Consider the following 15,707-nt stretch of genomic DNA (forward strand, 5'->3'; position numbering starts at 1 on the left):
TTTGTATTTCTGCACATGTATTTTATCTTGTATCTCCCTTTGGATAAAATCTTAATAAATGAATATGAATATTGGAAACACTGGATCAATTATTGACCTTACATTTTCTTTCATACTTTTTAACTGTTTGTTGTATAGGAGTATTTTATGGGAGTGCTCATCAACTTTTTCATGTGACTAAATGGTAACTATTTGTTCCTGTTATATTTATCAACAGCTAGCCTAAATACATGGTAATTACTTAAATAACTTAATGTTTCAAAGACAGGTCTCTTTTCTCTCTCTCTTCCTTTAGCTCTGTCTCTGTCTCTGACTCCTGTTTCTTTTTTTCAAATAAACCAAATCTCTTATTTTTCTGAAGGATAATAACTCAAACCTGATTCTTTTCTTCAAATAATATACTCTCTTTCTGAATTTTTGGCTTGATAATACATATTTTCTTCTTAATTAACTGTCCCAGTACTGTTGGTGATCATTAAAAACTTTCTAATTCTTGTTACATGGATACATACACACATACAACTGTAAATGAGTAGATAGAGGCTTTTAATAAGTGAAATGACAGTTACAGATTCCTCATGCTAATTATGGAAGCCCTGGCTATCATAGTGAGTAAGGATTTGAATTCAGGCTGTTTAAAAATCTTCTGTTTAAAATATATTTCATATCAGTTTTTTAAAATCTTATGTCTATGTCTATATCATAAGACAGCCATGTTTTTTGAAAGTCCACAAATTAAATTGCACAGCTTGAGGATTTACCACAAGCTGAATATCATGTATCTATTATGCATGTTAAGAAAGAGAAAAAATATATATTGACACATATACAAAATCTAGAAAAAGAATATTTATGAACCTACTTGCAGGACAGGTATAGAGATGCAGACAGAAAACAGACTTGGGATACAGTGGAGGAGGGAGAGGGTGGGAAGAATTGAGAGAGTAGCACTGACATGCATATACTACCATGTGTAAAATAAATAGCTAATGGGAAGCAGCTGTATAGCACAGGGAGTTCAACTTGGTGCTCTGTGATGACCTGCAAGGGTGGGAGGGAGGGAGGCGTGCGGGAGGTTCAAGATGGAGGGGGTGTTTGTATACTTGGAGCTGATTCATTTTGTTGTACAGCAGGAAAAAACACAACATTGTAAAGCAATTATCCTCCAATTAAAACATAAAAATAAAAAAGCTGCTTCAAAAAAAAAAAAAAAAAAAAAAGGAAAAGAAGAAGGAGAAGGTTTAAAGAGAACGTATTACAGAGCTGAGAGCCAAACTCTATGACTGAGTCTGGGAGAAGGGACCTTCAGTATCGAGGCATGCAGATGTTTCTCACACCCTCTCAAAAACGTATCACTAAACATGTAAACACTATCATTTAGGCTTGTTATTTTAAATTAATATAACCCTTATCATGTAATGTGCATTAATATGTATATGCATTCTTCAACTCAATATTATATTTCTGAGGTTCATCCCTATCTTTTCATATAGCATCAGTTAGTTTATTTTCATTGCTGCATAACAATCCATTTTATGAATATTCCACAATGTAGTTCTGCATTAATTCTATGGTTCATGGGCATTATTTTCAGCTTGGGCCACCAACAAATTATACTGAGATAAACATTACTGTACATGTCTCCAGAGAAAGCTTTATATTCATTCACAATGCTGGAAATAGCCTGCAAATATTGACATGTTTTTACTCTCATAAATAGGGCATGCTGACAATGAAAGTTTTGATAGTTTATCTTCATTATAAAAAGATTAAAATTTCTATATATTATCTGGGGCAAAAAGTCACAATATGCGGGAGTAGGAGGCAATTTTCCCAAAAGTTACAAATTAATTATCCTCTGGCTACTTCAATACCTTCCTTACTTTCTGTTCTTACGAAACACAGAAAAATAAAGTCAGCCACTGTTTCCACTGTTTCCCCAACTATTTGCCATGAAGTGTTGGGACCAGACTGATGCTGAAGCTGAAACTCCAATACTTTGGCCACCTCATGAGAAGAGTTGACTCATTGAAAAAGACTCTGATGCTGGGAGGGATTGGGGGCAGGAGGAGAAGGGGACGACAGAGGATGAGATGGCTGGATGGCATCACTGACTCGATGGACGTGAGTCTGAGTGAACTGTGGGAGTTGGTGATGGACAGGGAGGCCTGGCGTGCTGCGATTCATGGGGTTGCAAAGAGTCGGACACGACTGAGCGACTGAACTGAACTGAACTGAGAAGAGGTAAATTAATTACAGTCCTTTTGAAACAGAATTAAGGGATTTAATGAGTGAGTGAAAAGACAAGGGTAGGAAAACAGTAATAGCAGCAGAAATTTTTTTGAACTGCTAAATAATTTATACGATCATATCTAATGAGCTCACTGAGTTGAAGTAAAAATTTATGTCATATGCCCACCTAGAAATATCCAAAATGAAATATGGTTGAATGGCTCAGCATCTGTTCCACCCTCCTACAGTGTCCACCTGCATTGAAGAGGCAAGTCAGCTAAAATGCAGTTTTTTCAGACAATTTTACAACTAGAATTTGTATACAATTTAAAAAGGAGCCTTTGCTCTTTGCTTCCAATGTTTCTCTTCTCTAGCATAATTGAGCAAGCCCTGAGCTTTCCTGGGTGTCAAAAGTAAGGCACAAACATCCTCTCTGGGTCAAAACTGTGGTTCAGCCACTTGTGATAGTGTCGGATTCCTGATGTCTGGATCATATATAAAGATTCCTTATTTCTCATTTTTGTAATTATACAGGGGCAATGTCATCTTTGATAAGCCCAGATTGGCAATGTTACTCTGAAAGGCATTCCTGGAGTTCCCTAAAGTCATTGCTGCCAAGTTGCTGCCAAGTCGCTTCAGTCGTGTCCGACTCTATGCAACCCATAGACGGCAGCCCACCAGGCTCCGCCTTCCCTGGGATTCTCCAGGCAAGAATACTGGAGTGGGTTACCAGTTCCTTCTCCAATGCATGAAAGTGAAGTCGCTCAGTCGTGTCCAACTCTTAGCGACCCCATGGACTGCAGCCTACCAGGTTCCTCCATCCATGGGATTTTCCAGGCAAGAGTACTGGAGTGTGTTGCCATTGCCTTCTACTAGATCTCAAAGCACTTTAAATACCTCTCATAGAAGCCTTTAAGACTTTACGAAACGTCAAACAGCAATTAATATAAAGGTAACATTTTCTGTCTGAGAAAGTATCAGAGCATTTCACAGAATATTTATTTGACTATTCTAAACACTGCAAAAATTGATGTTCTGAATTATAGCATGTTTTGATTTAAAACACTACCACTGTTTCTGTTTTCTCCATCCTAATTCTGACTTTAAAAGTATTTGATATAAGAAATGAATTCAGACAATGAAACCTCAAGTAAAAATCCACGATTAGCTGTCTCATGTGATAGGGTTTGTAGACAGTGATGATTTGTCCCAATAAGAAAATAATATTATTATAAAAATTAGAAAGAATAAATATAAAGATTTAGGAATACATAAATGCTGAAGTGGATTTACCTGTTGTATTTATTCATTTGACCATGTTTGCTGTGGCCTTTAAAGAGAAAAGAATCAGTTACAAAATTTCTTCTAATGGCCTCAAATAAAATGCCTATCAACAACAAGGCAATGAGAATGAAGAATACAGGATACAAGAGGGAATTAATTATACCAATCTATGTAGTAAAACCTAAGTAAAGTTACACTAATAAAGCTTAGATCTATGTATGATTAGAAGACCAATATTCATTCATATCTTCCTTAAAACAACATCTTTTGCTATTTATCTTAAAAGCAAGGAGCCAAATACAGACAAACTTAAAGCCTTTGGGTTGTTCAATTATTTATTACAATGAATTTGCAGTCATTTCAAATATTCCATGTAGAAGTTAAGATGTTTATAAGTACTTGAATCCAAAATTATGGTCTTTTTGTCTGGATAGTAGTCCCTCTTCCACTATATGATGAAGATTACCCTTTCTTTTTAGAAATAATTTAAATGTCTCAAAAAGGGATGCCTATTTCCTCTTACGTCACCTCTACTATCATCAGACATATAAAAACAAGCAAAGTGACTCATTAGTTATATACACTGTTTAACCAAAGAAAGTAATTCTTATAGACTAAAAGACTTACTATTTTGATGAATTTTACCAAGTATTCAAAGAAATATAATGCCAAATGGGTTTCAAACGTGCTATAGTAGAGCTGAGGAAACAATTTTTCATCAGGACAAGTTTGTGAATATGATATACTTATCAAATGTGTTGCATATATTATCATCCACTAGCTAGAGACAACTCTCTTTTCTTGCTCAGTTGGGAGAGTACAGCCTAGATTTAACAGTGGCCAACAGTAAAATAAGTTGAAATGCCAGGAATCAAAGTCTAACTTGGAGGAAGAAACTCAAAACTTTATGTGAATAAAGAAGTTGGTTTGATTTAACCTTTTGACCCATGAACTCAATCTCTACTAAGCCCCACAAAAGAGTGTAGATGAAAAATTATTTATAAAGCTTTGTCAGCTAGGTTATTCCACTGAAATAGTCTTCCCCATTTCTGCACGGAAGATGTGAGCTTACAGTTTCATTTAAGGACCAGGACTTTAGCAGATCTCATAAAGGTAGCAGGTCCTTTGGGTCAGACTGGTTTGACCCAAGCAATAAGAGATGGTTGTTAATGGATCTTTGTGCTCATAGGAAATTAAATATATGGGAAAATCTTAAGATCTATTATCAACAATGTAATCGGAGAAAAAACATTCTGTGACAATAACAACAGCAACAACAAAAAAACTAGACCTGACAATAGCTTTCTAATCTGATTGGAAAAGAGATGCACTCATGATTTTTCATTAAATTCCCAGAATGATTCAGTTCACAGGCCTAGATACTCTCAAATAAAGAAAGACATTGATAATAACAAGGAAAGGCTCTGCAGTACTCCACACACATTTACTGTAAATCTTCTTCCTAGCATGCTTCAAGGTGACCAGAAGTTGTTTACAAGGTAACTAGGCTCAAGGGGAAAATAAAATTTTCAGATCTTTTGAGAATTACTGAACACTTTCTCTCTGTTAATATTATTCTTGGGAAACTCAGAACACCTATTTAATCCTTCAGTTAAAGTAGAAAGTTAAAGGTATTGAGTAATAAATGGAATTTTAGCTTGGGTTCATTTCATAGTGATCCCAGTGAGTCTATGAACACCCTGTAGTCATTTTCTCCATCATGCAAGCAAAATATAAATATTCAGTCATCATGCAAGCAAGAGCTGCTATATTTGCACTTCAAAATATTTTTTGAAAACTTGGTAAATATATTGTGCTTCATGTTCTCTTATGAGGCTTAGCTGGATTGACTGACTCAATGGGTCTTTGGTTAAATCAAATCTAACATTCCTCTCATTGATGCTTTTGAGCTTGGTGTTGGAGAAAACTCTTGAGTGTCCCTTGGACTGCAAGGAGATCCAACCAGTCCATCCTAAAGGAAATCAGTCCTGCATATTCATTGGAAGGACTGATACTGAAGCTGAAACTGCAATACTTTGGCCACCTGATGCAAAGAACTGACTCATTGAAAAAGGCCCCTGATGTTGGGAAAGATTGAAGGCAGGAGGAGAAGAGGATGACAGAGAATGAGATGGTTGAATGACATCACTGACTTAATGGACAAGTTTGAGCAAGATTCGGGAGTTGGTGATGGACAGGGAAGCCTGGCATGCTGCAGTCCATGCGGTCACAAAGAGTCAGACATGACTGAGCAACTGAGCTGAACATTCTTCTCTCCTTAAATCTTTGGATTTCTTTCCTTTTTTAAATTACATGTAGAAATTTTTGGTATTTCAACTTCATTAAATGTTGGTCACTTGACTGTCTGGAATAATACTCAGAATTGTGTGTTGTCTTCTATAATAAGGGTTATTTATGATAGGCAGTGACAACTTGAGCAGTAAGAACTAATCTTCCCATATAGTTAATTCCAAACAATACCTCAGTCCACAGGGAATTGAAACAGTTAATAAAAGGTCTTAAAATATGAAATTGTGAATATTTCTATAACATTTTCATTTAATTCTGCTGTTTTGACTCTACGAAGATTAACAATTTTTGGAGAATGATTTTGGATCATTGACATCTTACTTATGTGAAGATTCTAAGTGTCTTACAAAGTTACAGCTAAACCATTAGTTCAGAGGAAACAATTCTGAAAGTATATGGTACCGAACACCAAAATCAGTGTATTTATTAAATCAGAGACTATTAGAAGATGTTCTGTCTCTAAATAAGAATTACCCCACATACCATCACTCCCAATGACTGATAAGGGAATTTTGTGGTTTTCATCCCCCTAACCAAGGTCTCTACAAATGATGGCCATGATCTTGAATGAGTAAACTGGATAAAGACTGAATACTTATGCTTAGAACTGGGGAAGGGGTAAGGATATCTAAATGCAGTTTTCTGATACTCCTTTCATTATAGTACAGAAAATCTGAACATTACAAAAGGACATAAATCAATATTAAAAATACAGCTATTAGAAAATAAATAAAACTATATTCACAAATTGCATCATCATATGTGTAGAAAGATCTCAGAAATGTACCAAAAAAGCTAGCAGAACTAAGCAATTTAGAGAGTTTTAAGACTATAAGTTATTTTTTAAAAGATCCTTTGCGTTTATACATGTTAACAAGAAAACTTTAAGAACAGGACTTACAGAGAGCATGAAGCCAGCAAGCTGGAGGAATAGGAAGCTCCAGACTGTCCTTGCCCCAAAGATGACACTAATTCAACAAAAATACAAAGACCACCTCTCTCTGTGAGAAATATTTTGGCCACTTGATGTGAACAGCTGACTAACTGGAAAAGATCTTGATGCTGGAAAAGACTGAGCACAAAAAGATAAGGGGATGATAGAGGATGAGATGGTTGGATGGTATCATCAACTTAATGGACATGAGTTTGAGCCAACTCAGGGAGATAGTGAAGGACAGAGAAGCCTGGTGCACTGCAGTTCATGGGGTTGCTAAGAGTGGGATACAACTTAGCAACTGAACAATGAAGACTAAGAAATATTCTCTAAATGAGTTGAAGCGCAAGCATCAAAAAGGGTAGTAAATCAGAACAGTATTATCCTATTGTGCATATGTAAGTATGTGTACGTTCTTGTGTGCATGGGCGTGCAAAATTGGTATTTCATGTTAATATGGAAAATTTGGATGATGTTAAAAAACATTAACTGTAGCTTTATCTTACTTATTGTATCAGTTTTGTTTTCTTTTCTGTTTGAGTTTTCTATAATGGACTTCATATAAGAGGAAAGAAAAGAAAAACAGAAACTATATTAAAACTAAAGTATTTACAAATGTCTATACAAGAAATGTGCATTAAGGAAAGTTACAGAAGTGGAACCCTGATTCTTGAAACGAATACTGGTAATAATACCCATTGCACTCAAAACTGAAGAATTTCTCACTTTTGTCCAATTCCTCACCCTGCCTTTTTTTTTTTTTTTTTCTGGTACTCTTCTGAAACATGTGTCTTTAATTTTGTTGGGTTAACTGAGCTAAAATAAGTGCTTCGATATCTATCCCATTTAACTCCTGTATTCCTATTAGTATTCCTCCTTCCCTTATTTCATTGGTAAAGAATCCACCTGCAATGCAGTAAACACAGGGGACACAGGTTCAGGTCAGATCCCTGGGTCTGGAGTATGGTTTCCTGGAGGAGAAAATGGCAACCCAGTCCAATATTCTTACGTAGAGTATCCCATGAACAGAGGGGTCTGGTGGCATACAGTCCATAGGGTTACAAAGAGTGCCAGGACTGAGTGACTGGGCACACACACACATGGTAGTCAGTAAGACAAAAAGACAGCCCTCAGAATGGGAGAAAACATTTGCAAACAGAGCAACTGACAAAGGATCAATCTCAAAAATATACAAAAAGTTCATGCAACTCAATATCAAAAATTAAAAACAAATTAAAAATGAGTGGAAGATAAAAATAAACATTTCTCCAAAGAAGATATACAACTGGCCAACTAACACAATGAAAAGTTGATCAATAAGAGGACATAAAGAAAAGGGAAGCCTCTGGCACCGTTCATGGAAATGTAAATTGTACAGCCACTATGGAGAACAGTATGGAACGTCCTTAAAAAACTAAAAGTAGACCTACAAATATTCTTATCCAGTCTTTTCAAATCACAGAAGTAGTAGTTAAATTCAAGGTAAATATACCTAGACGCACTACTTATAGAAAATACTGAACACAGTAATACCTAAGCTTAATATTCACTAATATTGTTAGATTTCTTTTTTTTTTTTTTTTTGTTAGAATTTTGTTTGGTTTGGATTTTTTTTTTCTTTTTTTTTTTTTTTAATTTTATTTTATTTTTAAACTTTACAATATTGTATTAGTTTTGCCAAATATCAAAATGAATCCGCCACAGGTATACCCTCGTTCCCCATCCTGAACCCACCTCCCTCCTCCCTCCCCTACCCCCCCTCTGGGTCATCCCAGTGCACCAGCCCCAAGCATCCAGTACCGTGCAAACTTGTAAAAGAATGAAACTAGAACACTCTCTAACACCATACCCAAAAATAAACTCAAAATGGATTAAAGATCTCAACGTAAGACCAGAAACTATAAAACTCCTAGAGGAGAACATAGGCAAAACACTCTCCGACATACATCACAGCAGGATCCTCTATGACCCACCTCCCAGAATATTGGAAATAAAAGCAAAAATAAACAAATGGGACCTAATTAAACTTAAAAGCTTCTGCACAACAAAGGAAACTATTAGCAAGGTGAAAAGGCAGCCTTCAGAATGGGAGAAAATAATAGCAAATGAAGCAACAAACAACTAGATTTATTTTCTATGCAATTATATATTTTGGTAACTTAAAAATATTATGTTTAAGAGAACTAAATTTGTGAAAATACAAATTGACTTTTCTGCAAGGCATTAAGATTTAACTTGATTTTCAAACATATATAAGTTACTGTTAATAACATTAGATGAGAGAAACTCCAAGAAAGTAAAGAAGCTCAGCTACTTTTTCTTCTTCAAGATTACAGTGCTAGTTTTTCCATAGAAATCTTTATGGATTGAGGTTTTATTCCCATTAAAATTGTAATGCTTTGAAGTAATTGTATTTTTTAAATTTATTTATTTTTAAATAATTGTATTAACTTCTATTAACCAGTAAACAGATAACATCTACTGTATTCAGTACAGACAAAATATGTAAACATATTAAATGTATTTTACATAAAATCTTCTATTTTGGCAATATTGCAATATATAACAATATTCCTTGTGGAATCTCAAACTATCTATTAAGATTGACTAGAGAAAGCAGTCTTAGTACCAAACCTAAAATAACAAGCTTTTTTTTTCAGATTTTATTTTTTCTAATTAACTTATTTATTTTAATTGGAGGCTAATTACTTTACAATATTGTAAGGGCTTTTGCCATACATTGACATGAATAAGTCATGGGTGTACATATGTCACCCATCCTGAAACCCCCTCCCACCTCCCTTCCCACCCCTTCGCTCAGGGTTGTCCCCATGCACCAGCTCTGAGTGACCTGTCTCATGCATCCAATTTGGACTGGCAATCTATTTCACATATGGTAATATACATGTTTCAATGCTATTCCTTTAAATCATCTCACCCTCTCCCTCTCCCATGGAGTCCAAAAGTCTGTAACTTACATCTGTGTCTCTTTTTGTTTTCCATATAGGGTCATTGTTACCATCTTTCTAAATTCCCTATATATGTATTAGTATACTGTATTGGTGTTTTTCTTTCTGGCTTACTTCACACTGTATAATAGGCTCCGGTTTCATTCACCTCATTAGAACTGATTCAAATGCATTCTTTTTAATAGCTGAGTAATATTCCATTGTCCATATGTACCATGTCTTTCTTATCCACTCACCTGCTGATGGACATCTAGGTTGCTTCCATGTCCTAGCTATTGGAAACAGTGCTGCGATGAATATTAGGGTACATGTGTCACTTCCAGTTCTGGTTTCCTCGGTGTGTATGCCCAGTAGTGGGATTGCTGGATCGTATGTCAGTTCTATTTCAAGTTTTTTTAAGGGATCTCCACACTGTTCTCCATAGTGGCTGTATTAGTTTGCATTCCCACCAACAGTGTAAGAGGGTTCCCTTTTCTCCACACGCTCTCCAGCATTTATTGTTTGTAGACTTTTTGATGGCAGCCATTCCGACCGGTGTGAAATGGTACCTCATTGAGATTTTGATTTGCATTTCTCTGATAATGAATGATGTTGAGCATCTTTTCATGTAGTTTGTTAGCCATCTGTATGTCTTCTTTGGAGAAATGTCTGTTTAGTTCTTTGGCCCATTTTTTGATTGGGTCACTTATTTTTCTGGAATTGAGCTGCATTAGCTGCTTGTATATTTTTGAGATTAATTCTTTGTCAGTTGCTTCATTTGCTATTATTTTCTCTCATTCTGAAGGCTGTCTTTTCATTTTGCTTATAGTTTCTTTCATTGTGCAAAAGCTTTTAAGTTTAATTAGGTCCCATTTGTTTATGTTTGCTTTTATTTCCATTACTCTGGGAGGTGGGTCATAGAGGATCCTGCTGTGATTTATGTCAGAGAGTGTTTTGCCTATGCTTTCCTCTAGGAGTTTTACAGTTTCTGGTCTTACATTTATATCCTTAATCTATTTTGAGTTTATTTTTGTGTATGGTGTTAGAAAGAGTTCCAGTTCAATTTTTTCACAAGTGATTAACCAATTTTCCCAGCACCACTTGTTAAAGAGATTGTCTTTTTTCCATTGTATATTCTTGCCTCCTTTGTCAAAGTTAAGGTGTCCATAGGTTTGTGGATTTATCTCTGGGCTTTCTATTTTGTTCCATTGATCTATATTTCTGTTTTTGTGCCAGTACAATACTGTCTTGATGATTGTAGCTTTGTAGTATAGTCTGAAGTCAGACAGGTTGATCCTCCAGTTCCATTCTTCTTTCTCAAGATTGCTTTGGCTATTCGAGGTTTTTTGTATTTCCATACAAATTGTGACATTATTTGTTCTAGTTCTGTGAAAAATATTGTTGGTAGCTTGATAGGGATTGCAGTGAATCTATAGATTGCTTTGGGTAGTATATTCATTTTTGCTATACCGATTCTTCCAATCCATGAACATGGTATATTTCTCCATCTATTTGAGTTCATTGATTTCTTTCATCAGTGTTTTATAGTTTTCTTCACATAGGTATTTTGTTTCTTTGGGTAGATTTATTCCTAAGAATTTTATTCTTTTCATTGCAATGGTGAATGGAATTGTTTCCTTAATTTCTCTATTTTCTCATTGTAAGTGTATAGGAATGCAAGGGATTTAGGTGTGTTAATTTTATATCCTGCAACTTTACTATACCCATGGATTGGCTCTAGTAATTTTCTGGTATGTCTTTAGGGTTTTTTTTTTTTTTTTTTTATGTAGAGAATCATGTCATCTGCAAACAGTGAGAGTTTTACTTCTTCTTTTCCAATATGGATTCCTTTTATTTCTTTTTCTTCTCTGATTGCTGTGGCTAAAAATTCCAAAGCTATGTTGAATAGTAGTGGAGAGAGTGGGCACCCTTGTCTTGTTCCTGACTTTAGGGGAAATGCTTTAAATTTTTCACCATTGAGGATAATGTTTGCTGTGGGTTTATCATGTATGGTTTTTCTTAGGTTGGCATATATTCCTTCTATGCCTGCTTTCTGGAGGGTTTTTATCATAAATGGATGTTGAATTTTGTCAAAGGCTTTCTCTGCATCTATTGAGATAATCATACAGTTTTAAATTTCAGTTTGTCAATGTGGTGTATCCCATTGATTGATTTGTGAATATTGAAGAATACTTGCATCCCTAGGACAAAGCCCACTTGGTCATGATGTATGATCTTTTTAATACATTGTTGGATTCTGTTTACTAGAATTTTGTTGAGGTTTTTTTCATCTATGTTCATCAGTGATATTGGCCTATAGTTTTCTTTTTTTGTGGCATCTTTTCTGGCTTTGGTTAGGGTGATGGTGGCCTCATAGAATGAGTTTGGAAGTTTACTTTCCTCTGCAATTTTCTGAAGGAGATTGAGGAGGGTAGGTGTTAGCTCTTCTCTAAATTTTTGGTAGAATTTACCTGTGAAGCCATCTGGTCCTGGGCTTTTGTTTCTTGGAAGATTTTTGTTTAAGTTTCGATTTCTGTGCTTGTGATAGGTCTGTTAAGATTTTCTATTTCTTCCTGGTTCAGTTTTTGAAGGTTATACTTTTATAAGAACTCATCCATTTCTTCAAAGTTGTTCATTTTATTGTCAAATAGTTGTTGATAGTAGTCTTTTATGATCCTTTGTATTTCTGCATTGTCTGTTGTGATTTCTCTATTTTCATTTCTAATTTTGTTGATTTGATTCTTCTCTCTTTTTGTCTTAATGAGTCTGGCTAATGGTTTGTCTATTTTATTTATCTTCTCAAAAACCAGCTTTTAGTTTTGTTAATTTTTGCTATAGTCTCCTTTGATTCTTTTTCATTTATTTCTGCCCCAATTTTTATGATTTCTTTCTTTCTACTAATCCTGGGGTTCTTCATTTCTTCTTTTTCTAGTTGCTTTAGGTGAAAGTTAGGTTATTTATTTGATTCTCCTCTTGTTTCTTGAGGTAAGCTTTTATTGTTATGAACCTTCCCCTTAGCACTGCTTTTACTGAATCCCATAGGTTTTGGGTTGATGTATTTTCATTTTCATTTTTTCTATGCATATTTTTATTTCTATTTTGATTTCTTCTGTGATTTGTTGGTTATTCAGAAGCATGTTCTTTAGCCTCCATATGTTTTATTTTTAATAATTTTTTTCCTGTAGTTGACATCTAATCTTAATGCATTGTTTCAGAAAAATGCTTGAAATGATTTCAATCTTTTTGACTTTACGAAGGCTAGTTTTCTGGCTCAGCATGTGGTCTATCCTGGAGAAGGTTCAGTGTGCACTTGAGAAGAAGGTGAAATTCATTGTTTTGGATATCAATTAGGTCTAACTGATCCATTGTATCATTTAAAATTTGTGTTTCCTTGCTAATTTTGTTTGGTTGATCTATCCATAGATGTGAGTATTATTGTGTTACTGTTAATTTCCCCTTTCATACTTGTTAGCATTTGCCTTACATATTGTGGTGCTCCTATGTTAGGTGCATATATGTTTGTAGTTGTTATATCTTCTTGGATTGATCTTTTGATCATTATGTAGTATCCTTCTTTGTCTCTTTTCACAACCTTTATTTCAAAGTCTATTTTATCTGATATGAGGATTGCTACTTCTGCTTTCTTTTGGTCTCCTTTTGCATGAAATATCTTTTTCCAGTCCTCCATTTTCAGTCTGTATGTGTCCTTTGTTTTCATGTGGGTCTCTTGCAGACAGCATATATAAGGGTCTTGTTTTTGTATCCATTCAGCCAGTCTATGTCTTTTGGTTGGGGCATTCAACCCATTTAAGGTAATTTTTGATAAGTATAACCCTGTTGCCATTTACTTTGTTGTTTGGGGTTTGAGTTTATGCATCTTTTTTGTGTTTCCTGTTTGGAGAAGATCCTTTAACATTTGTTGAAGAGCTGGTTTGGTGGTGCTGAATTCTATCAGCTTTCACTTGTCTATTAAGCTTTTGATTTCTCCTTCATATTTGAATGAGATCCTTGCTGGATATAGTAATCTGGGTTCTAGGTTTTTCTCTTTCATCACTTTAAGTATTTTCTGTCACTCCCTTCTGGCCTGAAGAGTTTCTGTTGAAGATCAGCTGTTATCCTTATGGGAATCCCTTTGTGTGTTATTGGTTGCTTTTCCCTTGCTGCTTTTAATATTTGCTGTCTGTGTTTGATTTTCATTTGTTTGATTAATATGTGTCTTGGGGTGTTTTGCCTTGGGTTTATCCTGTTGGGATTCTCTGGGTTTCTTGGACTAGGGTGGCGATTTCCTCCCCCATTTTAGAGAAGTTTTCAACTGTTATCTCCTCAACTACTGTCTCATGCACTTTCTTTTTGTCTTCTTCTTCTGGTGTTCCTATGATTCAAATGTTGGGGAATTTAACACTGTTTCAGAGATCTCTGAGATTGTTCTCATTTAATTCTTTTTTCTTTTTTCCTCTCTGCTTCATTTATTTCCACCCTTCTATCTTCTACCTTACTTACCCAATTTTTTGCCTCAGTTTTTCTACTGTTGGTTCCCTCCAGAGTGTTTTTGATCTCAGTTATTGCATAATTCATTATTGATTGACTCTTTCTTATTTCTTCTAGGTCCTTGTTAAACATTTCTTGCATCTTCTCAATCCTTGTCTCTAGTTTATTTATCTGAAAATCCATTTTGTTTTCAAGATTTTGGATCATCTTTACTATCATTATTCTGAATTCTTTTTCAGGTAGACTCCCTCCTATCTCCTCCACTTTTGTTTGGTTTGGTGGGCATTTATCATGTTCTTTTACTTGCTGAATATTTCTAGCCTTTTCATTTTATTTAGATTGCTGTGTTTGGGGTGGCCTTTCTGTAGGCTGGAGGTTTGTGGTTCCTCTTTGTTGTGGCAGTTGCTCCCTGTGGGTGGGTTTGGACTAGAGGCTTGTCAAGGTTTCCTGGTTAGGGAAGCTTACATTGATGTTCTGGTGGGTAGAGCTAGATCTCTCTCTCTGGGATGCAATGAAGTGTCCAGTAGTGAGTTTTGGGGTGTCTGTGGGTTTGGTGTGACTTTTGGCAGCCTGTATTTTAATGTTCAGTGTTGTGTTCCTGTGTTGCTGGAGAATTAGCGTGGTATGGCTTGCTCTGGAACTTGTTGGCTTTGGGGTGGACCTTGGTTTCAGTGTAGATATGGAGGATTTTGGATGAGCTCTTGTCAATTAATGTTCCTTAGAGTCTGGAGTTTTCTGGTGTCCTCAAGTTTTGGATTTAAGCCTCTTGCCTCTGGCTTTCAGTCTTATTCTTACAGTAGCCCCAAGACTTCTCTATCCATACAGCACAGATAATAAAACATCTAGGTTAATGGTGAAAAGATTCTCCACAGTGAGGGACACCCAGAGAGGTTCAAGGAGTTACATGGAGAAGACAAGAGGGTGGAGAGAGATACAGGGGATCAGGAGGAGAAGAGGGGGAGTCAAAAGGGGAGAGAGGAATCTAGCCAGTAATCAATTCCGTATGTGCTCTCCACAGGCTGGAATACCCAGAGAGATTCACAGAGTTTAGTAGAGAAGAGAAGAGGGAGGGAGGAGATAGAGGTGACCTGGGGGAGAAAAGGGAGAGTCAAAAGGGGAGAGAGAAATCAAGCCAGTAATCACACCCCTAAGTAAAAATGAGTATCGAAGATTAGATTCTTAAAGATACCACATTGATAAAAAATACCAAAAAGCAAAGATTAAAAATCTAGAGTAGAAGTTATACTCTCAAACATACAATATTAAAAATACAAAACAAAATCAATCACAAAAATTATAAAATATATATATATATGAAATTTGCTTTAAAAATAGGGTCTTTTTTTTTGCAAGGTAATAGTAGGCTATAAAAATTAAAATTAAAGGAACACATGTATACCTGTAATAAAAAAAACTTTAAAAAAAGTTTAAAAATAAAATAAAAATTAGAGAAAAAAAATTAAAGGAGTAATAAAAAACTTTAAAAAATTTAAATTAAAAATGATAATAGT

This window comes from Bos mutus, chromosome 11, assembly GCF_027580195.1.
Source record: "Bos mutus isolate GX-2022 chromosome 11, NWIPB_WYAK_1.1, whole genome shotgun sequence".
Lineage (NCBI taxonomy): Eukaryota > Metazoa > Chordata > Mammalia > Artiodactyla > Bovidae > Bos > Bos mutus.